Source organism: Amblyomma americanum, chromosome 2 (genome assembly GCF_052857255.1).
Source record: "Amblyomma americanum isolate KBUSLIRL-KWMA chromosome 2, ASM5285725v1, whole genome shotgun sequence".
Taxonomy (NCBI): domain Eukaryota; kingdom Metazoa; phylum Arthropoda; class Arachnida; order Ixodida; family Ixodidae; genus Amblyomma; species Amblyomma americanum.
This window is the reverse complement of record NC_135498.1, coordinates 173,113,163-173,125,922: the sequence shown is the minus strand read 5'-3', so window position 1 is coordinate 173,125,922 and position 12,760 is coordinate 173,113,163.

Here is a 12,760-nt window from a genome sequence, read left to right as displayed (position 1 = left end):
TCATAACAAAGACGCGGAAAAGACAGCTTTTGTGGCTGCCGACGGCCTCTACTAATTTAACCGAATGCCTTTTGGCCTCTCTAACGCCACAGACACGTTCCAGCGCTTTATGAACCGCGTGTTAGACCACATGAAGTGGACCATGGCGCTTGTCTACCTAGAAGACGTTATCGCCTACGTGGCCAAGTTTAATGAGCATCAGCGACGCTTCAAGCTTGTTGTTGAGGCTCTTACCGCCGCGGAGCTCCGCTTCACACCGGAAAAGTGCTTCTTCAGTTTTTTCGAAGTAAAGTATTTTTTTACATCGTTGATCGGCATGGCATTTGTCCCGACCCTGATAAGCTACGGGCACTCATGGCTTACGAGGCTCCAGTCAAGCCCAAGGAATTGAAGTTTCCTTGTATTTGCGTCCTACTCTCGCCGCTTTATTTCGGACTAAGCTAAACACAGCGTGCCTCTAATCGCCCTGTTGATATAGAACGCAGCGTGTGCTTGGAGCCCGGGCCAACAACGAGCGTTTGTGCCATCAAGTACGCACTCCTCGAACACCCAACCTTGGTCTATTACGATGAGTGTCTTCCGACCATCTTGCATACGGATGCCAGCCAAGACGGACTTGGAGCTGTCGTTTTGCAGGAAGACGCGTCCGGCGACCAGCGTGTCCTGGCTTATGCCAGCCGCCAACTCTCGAGTGGTGTGCGTCGCCGGCACTCACCGGAGCTCGAGAGTCTCGCCGTTGTCTGGGCGGTCGCGAAGTTCCGCCCATACCTATATTGCCGTCACTTTACAGTAGTTGCGAACAACAGCGTGCTGAGTTGGTTGTAGACTTCTCCGCAATTGAATGCGAAGCTCGCGCGCTGGTCTCTCCAACTAGAAGAACATGATTTTACCATTCTGCATCGCTGTGGCTCCATTCAACAGGACGCCGATTTCCTTTATCGGTGACATCTTTGACGGACCTGCGTACTCCACAGTCCGGTGATCCTAACCTGGCTGCCATGATCCGTATCCTCGGAGCCAGTGCCAGTGCGCGCACCCGCCAGCTGCGCCGCGCCTATCGACTCACGGACGGTATCCTGTACCATGTAAAGCGGCTCCGTGACCGGCCGTCCAAATAGTTGCCCATAGTCCCGCCCACTCTGCGGGCCCATGTCTTGCGCGGTATACACGACTCTCCTACGTCAGGCCACCTTGGTCGCGCCAAGACTGTTGCGCATGTCTCGGAACGCTTTTGGTGGCCCAAAATGGATAGTGACGTCCGCAAACACGTGGCGTCGTGCCAGACATGCCAGTACCGTAAGTCCTGTGCAGTTAATCGCAAGCGACCCTGCAGGCCATCCCGCCACCCACTTCGCCTTTCGCCCTGGTCGGCCTAGACCATTTGGGCCTGTTTCCCAGGACACGTTCCGGAAACCGGTACGGATTGGTTCCTGTTGACCTCTTCTCTAATCGGTGTATGCCCTGCCCGTCCCCAACACCTCCTCCCGTCACACCGTCTTTTTTGTGGAGCGGCAGCTCGTTTTCAAGCACGGCGTGCCGGGTCACCTCCTCGCAGACCGTGTGGCCTGCATCATGTCGAGAGGATTTGAGACAGCCCCTTCTTCAGCATTCGGCGCTCTACCACATCCGTCACCCACCCTCAGTGCAATGGACTCGTGGAACGGGTCAAACCTGCTCTGACTGAAATAAGGGCGGCCTACGCGGCTTCTTCTCAAACCGACTAGCATCACTCTGTTCCTGCCGCAGCATTCGCAGTCAACGCCGCACCGCACGACACAACACGGGTGACGCCTTGCTCTGTCGTCTACGGCGGAACACCCGCGATTCCTCTCGACACGCAGCTCGGCCTGCCCGTCCGTGCTACCTCTACAACAGAATCTTCCCGCTGCTCTCGTCTGCCCGCCTGGACGCCCGGCGCAACTTCCGACAAGCTCATGCACGGACGCAGGCATCCTCAGCAGCGGGGGCGCGACCTGTTCCCTCTTTTCTACCCGGCGAGCTGGTCCTTGTTCGCCGCAACCTCCGCTACACAGGACGTGCCGCCAAGCTCCTTACTCGGTACCTGGGTCCTTACCGTGTCGTTGCTCGGCTTGGCGCCGTGACCTATTGTCTTGAAGATCAGCCTCAGCATCACCAGCGCGGAGTGCACCGAATCTTTCCGGAGCACGTTTCATATCTGAAACGGTACGTCTCTGGCATCTCCGGCATCACTTGAGGCTGCTGTGCCCACCGGCTGGCCTGCCCGGATTCGCCATAGACTGACTTTTTATTTTCATGGGACTTTCTTGGACCGTTTCCTCCCCCCTCCCGTGGAAAGATGTAATGGGACAGAGTGACCGGCAGAGAGCCTTGCGCCGTGCGAGTGGCCTCATTCGGCAAAAAGGAGGTGTGGAGGGAGCGCGGGGAGCGAGCGCGGTAGAGAGAGCGATAGAGAATCACCGCTACCGAGCGTGTTTCTCCTGGTCTCTGGAGTCCTCCTGTGGACTTATCTAGACGTGTCTGCCTTTCCGCTACTATATATATAGTAGCATTGTTATCTTGAACAGGGATGACTATATAGCAGAAGGCTTTCTGACAACCATATTTATAAACAACTGCATGGCGACCCCACCGACGAGCACTCAAAAGCTATATCTGACATTCTCCTCGACCTCACAAAACACAGTGAAATCTCTCCGAAACTATGCAAGGCACTCACGGCTACCCATCCTTCTCCTGGGCGTTTCTACATGCTCCCTAAAATACATAAAGCCGGTATTCCTGGACGGCCAATAATTTCAGGAATCGGCACTCTCACAGAACCAATATCAAAGTACATTGACACTCTAATTAGCCACATTCCAGCCACACATCCATCCTACATCAAAGAGACAAACCACTTTCTCCGCCAGATAGACAATATAACATTACCAGGAGGAGCCTTTCTTGTGACCATGGATGTAACATCCCTATACACAAACATTCCCCATGCCGACGGCATTGCAGCCCTTTTAGAATCTTATGAACAGCAGAGACCTCATGAATCTCCAAGCCCAAACGTGTTAGGAACACTAGCCAAAATTGTGTTAGAATATAATAGCTTCGAATTTGATCTTCAATATTATCTGCAAGTAAGTGGCAACGCTATGGGAACAAGAATGGCCCAAAATTATGCCAATATCTTCATGCATCATATAGAGTCAAAATTTCTTTCTTCTTGTCCAATTCAGCCATACTTTTACAAGCGCTATTTGGATGATATTTTTATAATATGGACAAACACAGAACAACAACTTATCCATTTCATTGACAGTTTCAACTCCGTGCACCCAAACATAAAGTTTACGCACACCTTCTCAGCCAGTCAAATCAATTTTCTTGATGCTGACATTCTGGTCGACAAGGGGTCAGTGCGTACAACCGTTTATAGAAAACCAACCAACTCACAAAAATATCTACATTTTCAAAGCGCACATCCCCGTCACTGCTAAACCAGCATCACTTTTTCGCAGTTCCATCGTTTTCGAAGAATCTGCTCTAACGACCTAGACTTTCATGAAAACTCCGAACACATGCGCAACGTGCTCTTAACACAGTGCTATCCACGTTCCCTTATTGATGACGCCATAAGCAGAGCTTTAAATCTTAACTGTAGTCAAATACTCTAGGGGCACCGAATAGATAACCGAAATGATTACACTACAAACCTTATTCTCACATTTAACAGTAACGCACTGAACATAAACAGAATTCTTAATAAGCACTTTAACATTCTCCAGCAAAGTCAACGACTATCGAAAATATTTACATGCGCACCCAGCGTGATTTACAGGCGTGCCAAAAACATTCAGAACCATCTAGTCCACTCCAAGGAACACAAGACCCCAAAATATGGATGCCAGCCCTGTGGTAAAGGTCGCTGCAAAGTTTGCAAGCACATGCAGACTACGTGTTCTGCAACTAGTACGAGGTCAGTTTTCCAGCATTCAATCAACGGTAACTTTGACTGCGACTCATCAAACTACCTTCTTGAATGCACTGTGTGTAACCAGCAATACATAGGACAGACAAACACTGCATTCCGCATTCGATTTAACAATCACCGCGCACACGCCAAGTGTCTCCCAAACCTTCCCCTTTCCAAGCATGTAAACGCAGAAGGACACCCATTTGACCAACTAAAAGTAACAATTATTCAAGGGGGCATCAAAAACAGGCGAGAACGTGAACAACGTGAATCCTATTTTATCCACAAGTTTAATACTATTCAAGAAGGTCTTAACCAAAAAAACTGGTACCCTTTCTTTTATTCATTCATGACCTCCAAACAAAATAATACTACCCTTCTCGTTAATTGGCTAACTCAGTTATACCTTTTATAACTCCTAGTGTATATCCCAGGCAATCATACCCGTCCTTACTTACACTATCCTGCCTCGTGCAGTATTGATAAGCTTTTGACGTTCTTTCCTTACATTTTCCGACAATTTGAAATCTTTGTACACAGCTAGCCCAGCCCTCCTCCCCTACAAACAAGTATTCCCGGCGAGGTCGGTTCAACGACCCGCCCAGGGAGAGGGGTGCACCGTTCAGTGAAACCCAGACCCCGTGAGTAAGTTGTTACACATGTGCTCGTTAACGTAGCCCACTCCTTCCTTAACGTTCTAGCCCTCGGCTCATCGGAAATTAGTGAGACACCCAAAAGGCACCTGGTTTGGCCTCTTCGTCGCTGCCAGTGTCATTTGCGCATCGGCTCCTCTTTGGCCACGCATCTGCAGCGGCGCCCTTTGCGTTTGTGCATTTTGTTTGTGTGTTTTGTTTGCACGTTTTGCTTTCGTGCGCCTGTGGTTGCCGTGCTGCCCATGTCCCCCGCACCGTCTTCCTCTCCCTTTCTCTCGTTTCGCCATCTCCTTTTGTACCCCACCCTTCCTTAATATACTAGTTTCCCCCCTTTTTTAATTTCTATTTTTTTTGCTTCCTCCCCCAATATTGTCCCTGTCTACACACACAGACACACACACACACACACACACACACACACACACACACACACACACACACACACACACGCACGCACACGCAGACACACACACACACACACACACGCACGCACGCACACGCACGCACGCACACGCAGACACACACACACACACACACACACACACACACACACACACACACACACACACACACACACACACACACACACACACACACACACACACACACACGATTGTCCTTCCTATACAAGACACTTATATATACAAGTGCATACAGGGTGTTTCACCTAAGTGTTTACAATTGTTTGAAGGTAGCCTTTGTGAGTTAGAACAGAAGTTTTTTCGGCATAGCATTGTCAGCGGTATAGTAGATCAGAATACAGCTAAGACGGTGTAAATAGCAGACTTATTAGCTAATGTCGAATATCTCATTTTAACTATTACTGTTAGGCTTCTTAATTATCAGAGGCGGGCAGCCTAACGTAAGTAATAGCAATATCAGGTTCAAGATTTTCGAAAACGCGGTTAACCTGGGCGCTGTGGCCCAGCAATTTATCGCTATTTTGACAAGCTACGTGCACTGGAGAAGTTGCTTTCCCTGCAGGCTTTTCGGCATCGCATGTATTTACGGGTAGTGTAGGCAAAATTTGTTTGGTCATAGCGCCGAGGGTAAAAGTGGTCTGGAACTTCTAAAAACTGAAATGAATCTTGCTTGTCTTGGGCTACACGCCCCTTACTATATAAGTTGTCTAACGGTAATAGTTAACTATTCAGTATTAGTCAATTCGTTGCATTTTAATTGACTACTCTGCTGACAATTCAATGCCGGAAAAAGTGCTCTTATAGCTCGGAAAGCCAATTTTTAAAACTTGCGCAAGGTTTTAGGTGAAAAGTCCTATACATTATATGCCTGCGGACTGCGCATAAACTAAGCGCACAGCAGATATTGCTTGTAACCAAATCTTGTGACAGCGAATAACGTACACAAAAAAATATATGCCTGTCCTAACTCATGGTGGAGCCTATGTCTATTGTTAATTGCACTTTTACCCTAACTTCTCTTTCAAACTCAAACTTACACGCCATTCATGTTTACCTTCAAGAAATAACAATCACCACAATTTTCGAACACTAATTTACTATGGAAAAAATGAAGCGTACCCATTTCTCGAACAAGCATTTCTGAAGTCACGCATAACTGGCTCCCTGGGACAGCGGACGTATACATCGCGCTTTCATGTACTTGGCGGTGTTGTACACCTGCAAAAAAAATATTCAGGGGGGCACTTTGTTGACATAAAGTGCGATGAGGCGAAAGCCTTTAGCGCGGTGTTGCTGCTTGAATCACTAATTTGTGGTTAAGATGTTGATTAAGTACACAATTATTTGTGAATATTATATACGGGAGACACTGGAGGATGTTTGGGAGGCATCCATCTGATCCATCTGATACCAGACGATAAGAACTGCATATGCGTTGGTAGGAAGTAGGGTAGCCGTTAGCATGATCGGCTGCGGAAAAAAATTATGGTGGTTCGAATCCCATCGAGGAAAAAGGTTTTCCTTCTTATCGAGTTGAAGAGCGGGACGGACGGGCGCGAGCGTAAACCAATATAGGCTTTCTCCTTAATACTGAGCTTTCGCGCAGTATTTCGTGCTTAGCAATGCTAAACCGCCAGCGAATTCTATATTTTAATTAATTCAACTAGAATATCAATAGCTCACCTTTGTATTAGGATATATCCTGTTATCTGGCAGTCTTTTAAATAAACAGCTATAAGTTTCTTTTTAACAGTAATTCCTGTTACATTAATAGAAATTTAGTTTAACTTTCCAATTTTAGAGTAACTGTTCTCGTTAGCCGTCACGTTTCTGACCCATGCGCGAGCTGTGGACTATAGTTTGAGCATGCAACTGGCATAAAGGGCGGGTCGGGATTTGATCCTCAATGCCTCCGGTTAGCGGCCGGTGATGCACTGGGCACTAGCTTTCTCCTGGGCTCGTGCTCGACTCATTTAGGGTAAAATGCTTCGGAAATGGATCTTTGAACCCGTCTTGAGAAGTGGAAAAAAGTTGAGCTTTGGTGGTTTTTAGCCACAGGTCCGCTTGAGTCATAAAAATTCACCACCATCATCGTTATCTTAAGTTTATTTTTGATAGATACGGGGAAAACTGTCATTAACTAGGTAAGGTTGCATACCAAATTCACTTCGTCGCTTTTTTATTCACCTAGCCATTTCGCTCTGGTCGTGGCGATGGTCTTGAGTAGGCGCGTGGTACTTAGCGAAATAAGAACAGTGGGATCTGAGATCAAGGTAATTAGCTTAAAACACTGAAACACGAAAACAGATGCCACCACTCTCACCTTCCCGCCAATCCTCTCCCAAAAAGTCCTGCCATAATCCCGACACGCCGTCGCGGAGGAGTGCGAGAGTAGCAGCTTTGGATATTTTGGCGATGCTCGGACAATGGAAAGTCGCCGCTGGTCGGCAGAAGGAAGATGCTTCTGAATGGAGCGGAGCGTTGGCTTCGCTGATCTCAGCACTGTTCGCATCATGGCGTGGACACTTGCCCGTTTTTTTCTTGTCATGTGGGCTTCGATTTCTGGTAAAATTGTGCTTTTTGTTTCTTCTTCCAAATATAGAGACATACTCTTTGCTATTTTATCCTTTAATTCTCATTTTTGTCGTGTTCTGTATTTCTCCATATATTTATTCATTCTTCTCCTTTCCTGAGCTGACAGTCCTTCCTTCATTCTAATCAGTAGCTGCAATCCAGTTCTTTTTCCCTTTTTCTCTTTTTCCCTTTTCCCTTCACCAACGCCTGCAGCTTGCAGGCGTTAGTGAGTGGTGACACCACGGGTTCCCGAGCATCCGCCGAGACATCCTCGCAGGGGGACGATGACGATGATGGCGACTTACCCCCGTTAGAGTAGGTCTGAAACGCAAACACCCGCGGCGACGCCACGGTCCTCCAGCGCCTCTCGCGAGGTGATGGACACAACTCCTCCCTCGCCCCCACTGCAGCGGCAGCAAAGCTCTCTTGAGCGCAAAAAAAAGAGATAAAGTCCCTAAAACAGGTTCGAAAGACCGACAAACCTAGTTTCTAAAACTTATTCTTAACTAGTCTACAATCATGGCTTTTCTGGTTCACTGGAACTGTCGTGGAATATTAAACAACTACACTGACGCAACAGTTATTTTAAATTCTCTCTCCCCGGTAGCACTGTGTCTCCAGGAGACTAACCTAGGACCACAGAAAAAAAAACATTCTTAAAAAGTATCGTCTTTCGATGTGACCGAGAGACCTCAAGCAGGCTCTCTGGAGGCACTGCTAGAGTTGTCCAGGGTGGTGTTGCTACTCGGAAAATTTAACTAGAAACCTCATATGAGGCAGTTTATTTCACTGCCCTCAATTTTAAGACAATAACAATATGTTCCATATACACTGAACCTCACCTAACAGTCGCACTTCACGATTTAGAAAGTCTTTTAATACAACTTCCGGAACCATATCTTTTAGTTGGGGATTTTTCTTCTCACTCCTCTTTTTGGGGAAGCGAACAAACGGAAGTAAGAGGCCGGATTTTTGAAGATTTTATCCTCTGCAGCAATGTCTGCCTCCTGAACACAGGAAAACAGACTTAATGTTCTCCAAGCAGTGGGAACATGAGCTGCCTAGATTTATCGTTTTGTTCACCAAGTGTTTTTACCGATCTTCAATGGGATGTTCTTGACAATCTATATGGCAGTGATCACCTTCCTGTCATAATAAGCCTGTCATCCTCACCAACAGTCATCCCAACCAAAACACGCCGTTGGTAGTTACATTTAGCTAACTGGGAATTGTTTAGAGAACAGGCCAGTTTACAGAATATTGCTTCAGAAAATCTCGGCATAGACGAAATAACTGACGAATTCACATCATGCCTCCTTACTGCCGCACACTTATCAATCCCAAAATCATCAGGAGTGTCCGTCAGAACCACAAAGTGTTGTACACACGTGAATGGAAGGAAGCAAAAAACGCAAAGGAAGCAAAAAACGGCAAAATAAAGCGTGGGGAGCCTTTCGCAGATACTCAACACACCAGAACCTTATTCATTTAAAAAAGGCCAGAGCACAAGCAAGGTATATTCGGCGCAATGCAGAAAAGACATCCTGGAGAGCTCATGTGTCTTCTATAAATAGTTCGCCATCAAAGAAAATGTCGGAAAAAGTTAGAAAATAAATGGTATCCACTCACCCTTCCCAGTTCCTTTTTTGACAACACCCGGTACAGAAACATATATAAGAGAACAGGCAGACATAGTGGTGGATCACTTTGCAGCAGTTTCATGTTCATCACACTATAGCCAGTGATTTTTGAAATACAAAGGCACCACCGAAAAACACAGGCTCGCAACAAGTGGAGTGGTAAATGAAAAATACAATTATCTAATTACCCTCCAAGAAATAAAGTACTGTATGCTAGCAAAAAAAAAACTGCTACAGGACACGACCAGATACACTACCAAATGCTTGCTCATCTTTCTCAGTCTGCCATAGAGGCACTCTTGAATTTTTTAAACAAAATATTCAGAGACGAAAAAATACCTAACGAGTGGAAGAAAGCCGTCATAGTGCCACTCCTGAAACCTGGGAAACCACCAACTTCCCCAAGTAGCTATAGGCCGATAGCCCTCACAAGCGATCTCGAGAAATCTTTTGAAAGTGTCCTTAATATAAGATTCACATTTGTCCTTGAATCTCGCGAACTTCTTGATGTCCATCCATGCGGTTATAAAAAGGGATGCTCAACGACACACCATTTAGTTCGCCCCGAAAACACAATAAGAGAAGCTTTTACACACAAACAGCATTGTCTTGCCGTTTTCATCGACATGGAGAAGGCGTATGATACAACTTGGAGGTTTGGAATCCTCCGCGACCTAGTCGATCTAGGTGTCTGCGGCAGGATGTTGGACTGCCTAATTGACTTCTTTTCCCACCGCTCATTTCAAGTACACCTGGGATCAATCTTTTCTATGATCTTCGTTCAAGAGAACGGGGTTCCTCAGGGGTGTATTTTAAGCACAACACTGTTTATTGTAAAGATGAATTCCAGAAGGAAAATAATTTTAAAGTCCATGTTGTACTCAGTCTATGTCGACGACCTTCAAATAGCTTGTACATCATCCAATGTAGCAACATGCGAGAGACTAACAGAGTTAACAATAAACAAACTAGAGACGTGGGCAGACGAAATTGGATTCCACTTCTCCACACAGAAAACAGTGGTTGTGCTGTCCTCACTAAAACGAGGTCTCCAATCCAATCCCAGCTTATATCTAAACAAAATAGAACTGCCTATAAAAATGAAGTAAAATTTGTGGGAATTATCTTGGACAGAAAGCTGACGTTTCTACCACATAATAATGCTCTAAAAAGAAAGCCTCCCTGTCTTTGAACATACTTAAAGTACTTTCCCGGAAACACTGGTGTTCTGATAGGATGTGCCTTTTACAAATTTTTCGGCCTGTTGTTCGTTCTACTTTAGACTTTCGTACTTGAAGCGACAAGATCCAATACATAATTTAGGTTTGCGTCTTTCCCCTGGTGCTTACAGGACGTCGCCCATAAATAGTCTTTATGTAGAAATCAACAAAGCGTCACCTACAGATAGAAGAACCATGCTCATATGCCCATACATTTTGAAAATCCGTTCATTTACCAAACACCTATGTTACCCGATAGACACAAAGTGCCCATCTAGAACATTGTTTAACAATAAACCGCTTGCTATCAGGCCACTGCTCCTGCGTTTTGAAGAGATGTGCTGAAACCACGGCGTACTAGATACATTACCCGACATTGCTCGGAGACGAAATTCACTACCTCCATGGTACAATTTTCCTGCAATCTGTGATCTCAATCTTACTCAGTTCTATAAAAACGAACTCCGCGACAACATAAACTACTAGAATTCCTTGCACTCGAAGAAAAAAACAGTAGCTTTACGCAGTTTTATACAGATGGTTCAAAAACAGACGTTTACGTGGGAAGCGCAGTGGACCGAGGTAACTCGGAGAAAACAGTACGACTTCCACAGTGCTCATCCATCTTCACTGCAGAATGTTACGCAGTCTGTGTGGCCGCAGAAAAATTAGAAAACAGAAATCTAGCCAACAGTAATATTTACACAGATTTCCTCAGTATACTTACACCTCTGTACTCTAGAAATGCAGTCACTCCTATTCTTGGTGACACCAAGCACAAGATAGTAATAGCTACAGCTCGAGGACAAAACATAAAACTCTGCTGGGTTCCCAGTCATGTCGGGATAAGAGGCAACGAGAGGGCGGATCTCTGCGCCGCTAGAGCTCGTGGCAAGGAAATAAAAAAGTAACTATACCTTTTTAGGATTGCATGGACTTAGTACAGGGTAAATTAATAGAAAAATGGCAGTCCGCGTGGAACGGCGAAGTGAATAATAAACTACCCTTGGTAAGACCGGTTTTAGGTGAATTTAATCATGTGTTCACCAGGAACGTTTTAAAGAAGTGATTTTATGCCGTCTCCGGATAGGCCACACACACCTTATGCACAACTTCCTGCTAACAAAGCAAGACAAAATGTTTGCGAATGCGGAGTTGATCTTACTGTTAATCACATCTTATTTTCATGTGTGAAACTTGAAACACTGAGAAAAAAGTACTTTACTCAATTTTATAATGAACGCATTCCTTTTCATCCAGCACTGCTCTTATGTGATAATGCCATTGTTGACATACCTACCGTTTTCAGCTTTTTAAAAGAAGCAGTGGTACTTGGAAAACTGTAAATTTTGAACCACTGGTTCGCTTTTTTGCATTGTACACCTCAGCCACTTTCTCATTCCTGAGAAGAAGGCTGAGGCTTTTTATTTGATTAGGTGGGAGCCTCTGGATTCTTGCCCAGCCAAGGATAGCCGCTCAGGCTACCTTACCTTCTCTGTGGCTTTTACCATTAGCTATTTCCAGATTTATTCTCTGTTTTTACCAGGCAGTTCATTATTTTTAGACCATCTATACCATCGACTATTTTTATATTCCTAAACATTCTACAGAAAACCATTTCTACAGCTTGAGTTCGGCGCATGATGGCCTTAGTTACCTATGTACTATAAAACCCAACACTACGCACTTTCTTTGCTCATTTTTTTACATTGTATAGGGGGGTTGCTAATGATCGGTTGCTATTGATTATCACGAATAGTTTCCTAGACATTATTTCTTGATCGAAATATGAATGGCATGAAGGTTGAGAAAGTGAATTTTTTCTTCGGCGACCGTACAGAGGGCTGCTTAGCAAGGCAAAGAAATACAATCGACCAGGAAGAAACCGTGAGCCTGACATGGAAATTTATTATGATACGAGTCATACGTTTAAAGAATTAAACACATGGAAGCAATGGAGGAGCAAATTATTCAGCTACTGCTATGTTTGAACTTAGCTTGCACATGCCGATTTAGTAAATGCTTGTGGTATAGAATCACTCCATCAAAAAACTGTTGAACATGCAGAATGCTTGACATCAAGGACAGTTTATTCACATGGAGCTGATTGATTTCATTGCTGTGTGCGAAGCTGGTATAACAGTATATAAGAACGTCGATTCCTTAGCAAGATCATGGGAAGACCACAAGGTTCGTCATATCTCTCGTACCCTATCCGATTCAAGTAAGCATATGTAGATGATTATTTTGTGTGCGAAATTTTAGCACTGTTCTTTTTTAAAGGGAAGTGGTTCTGCCCTTATGA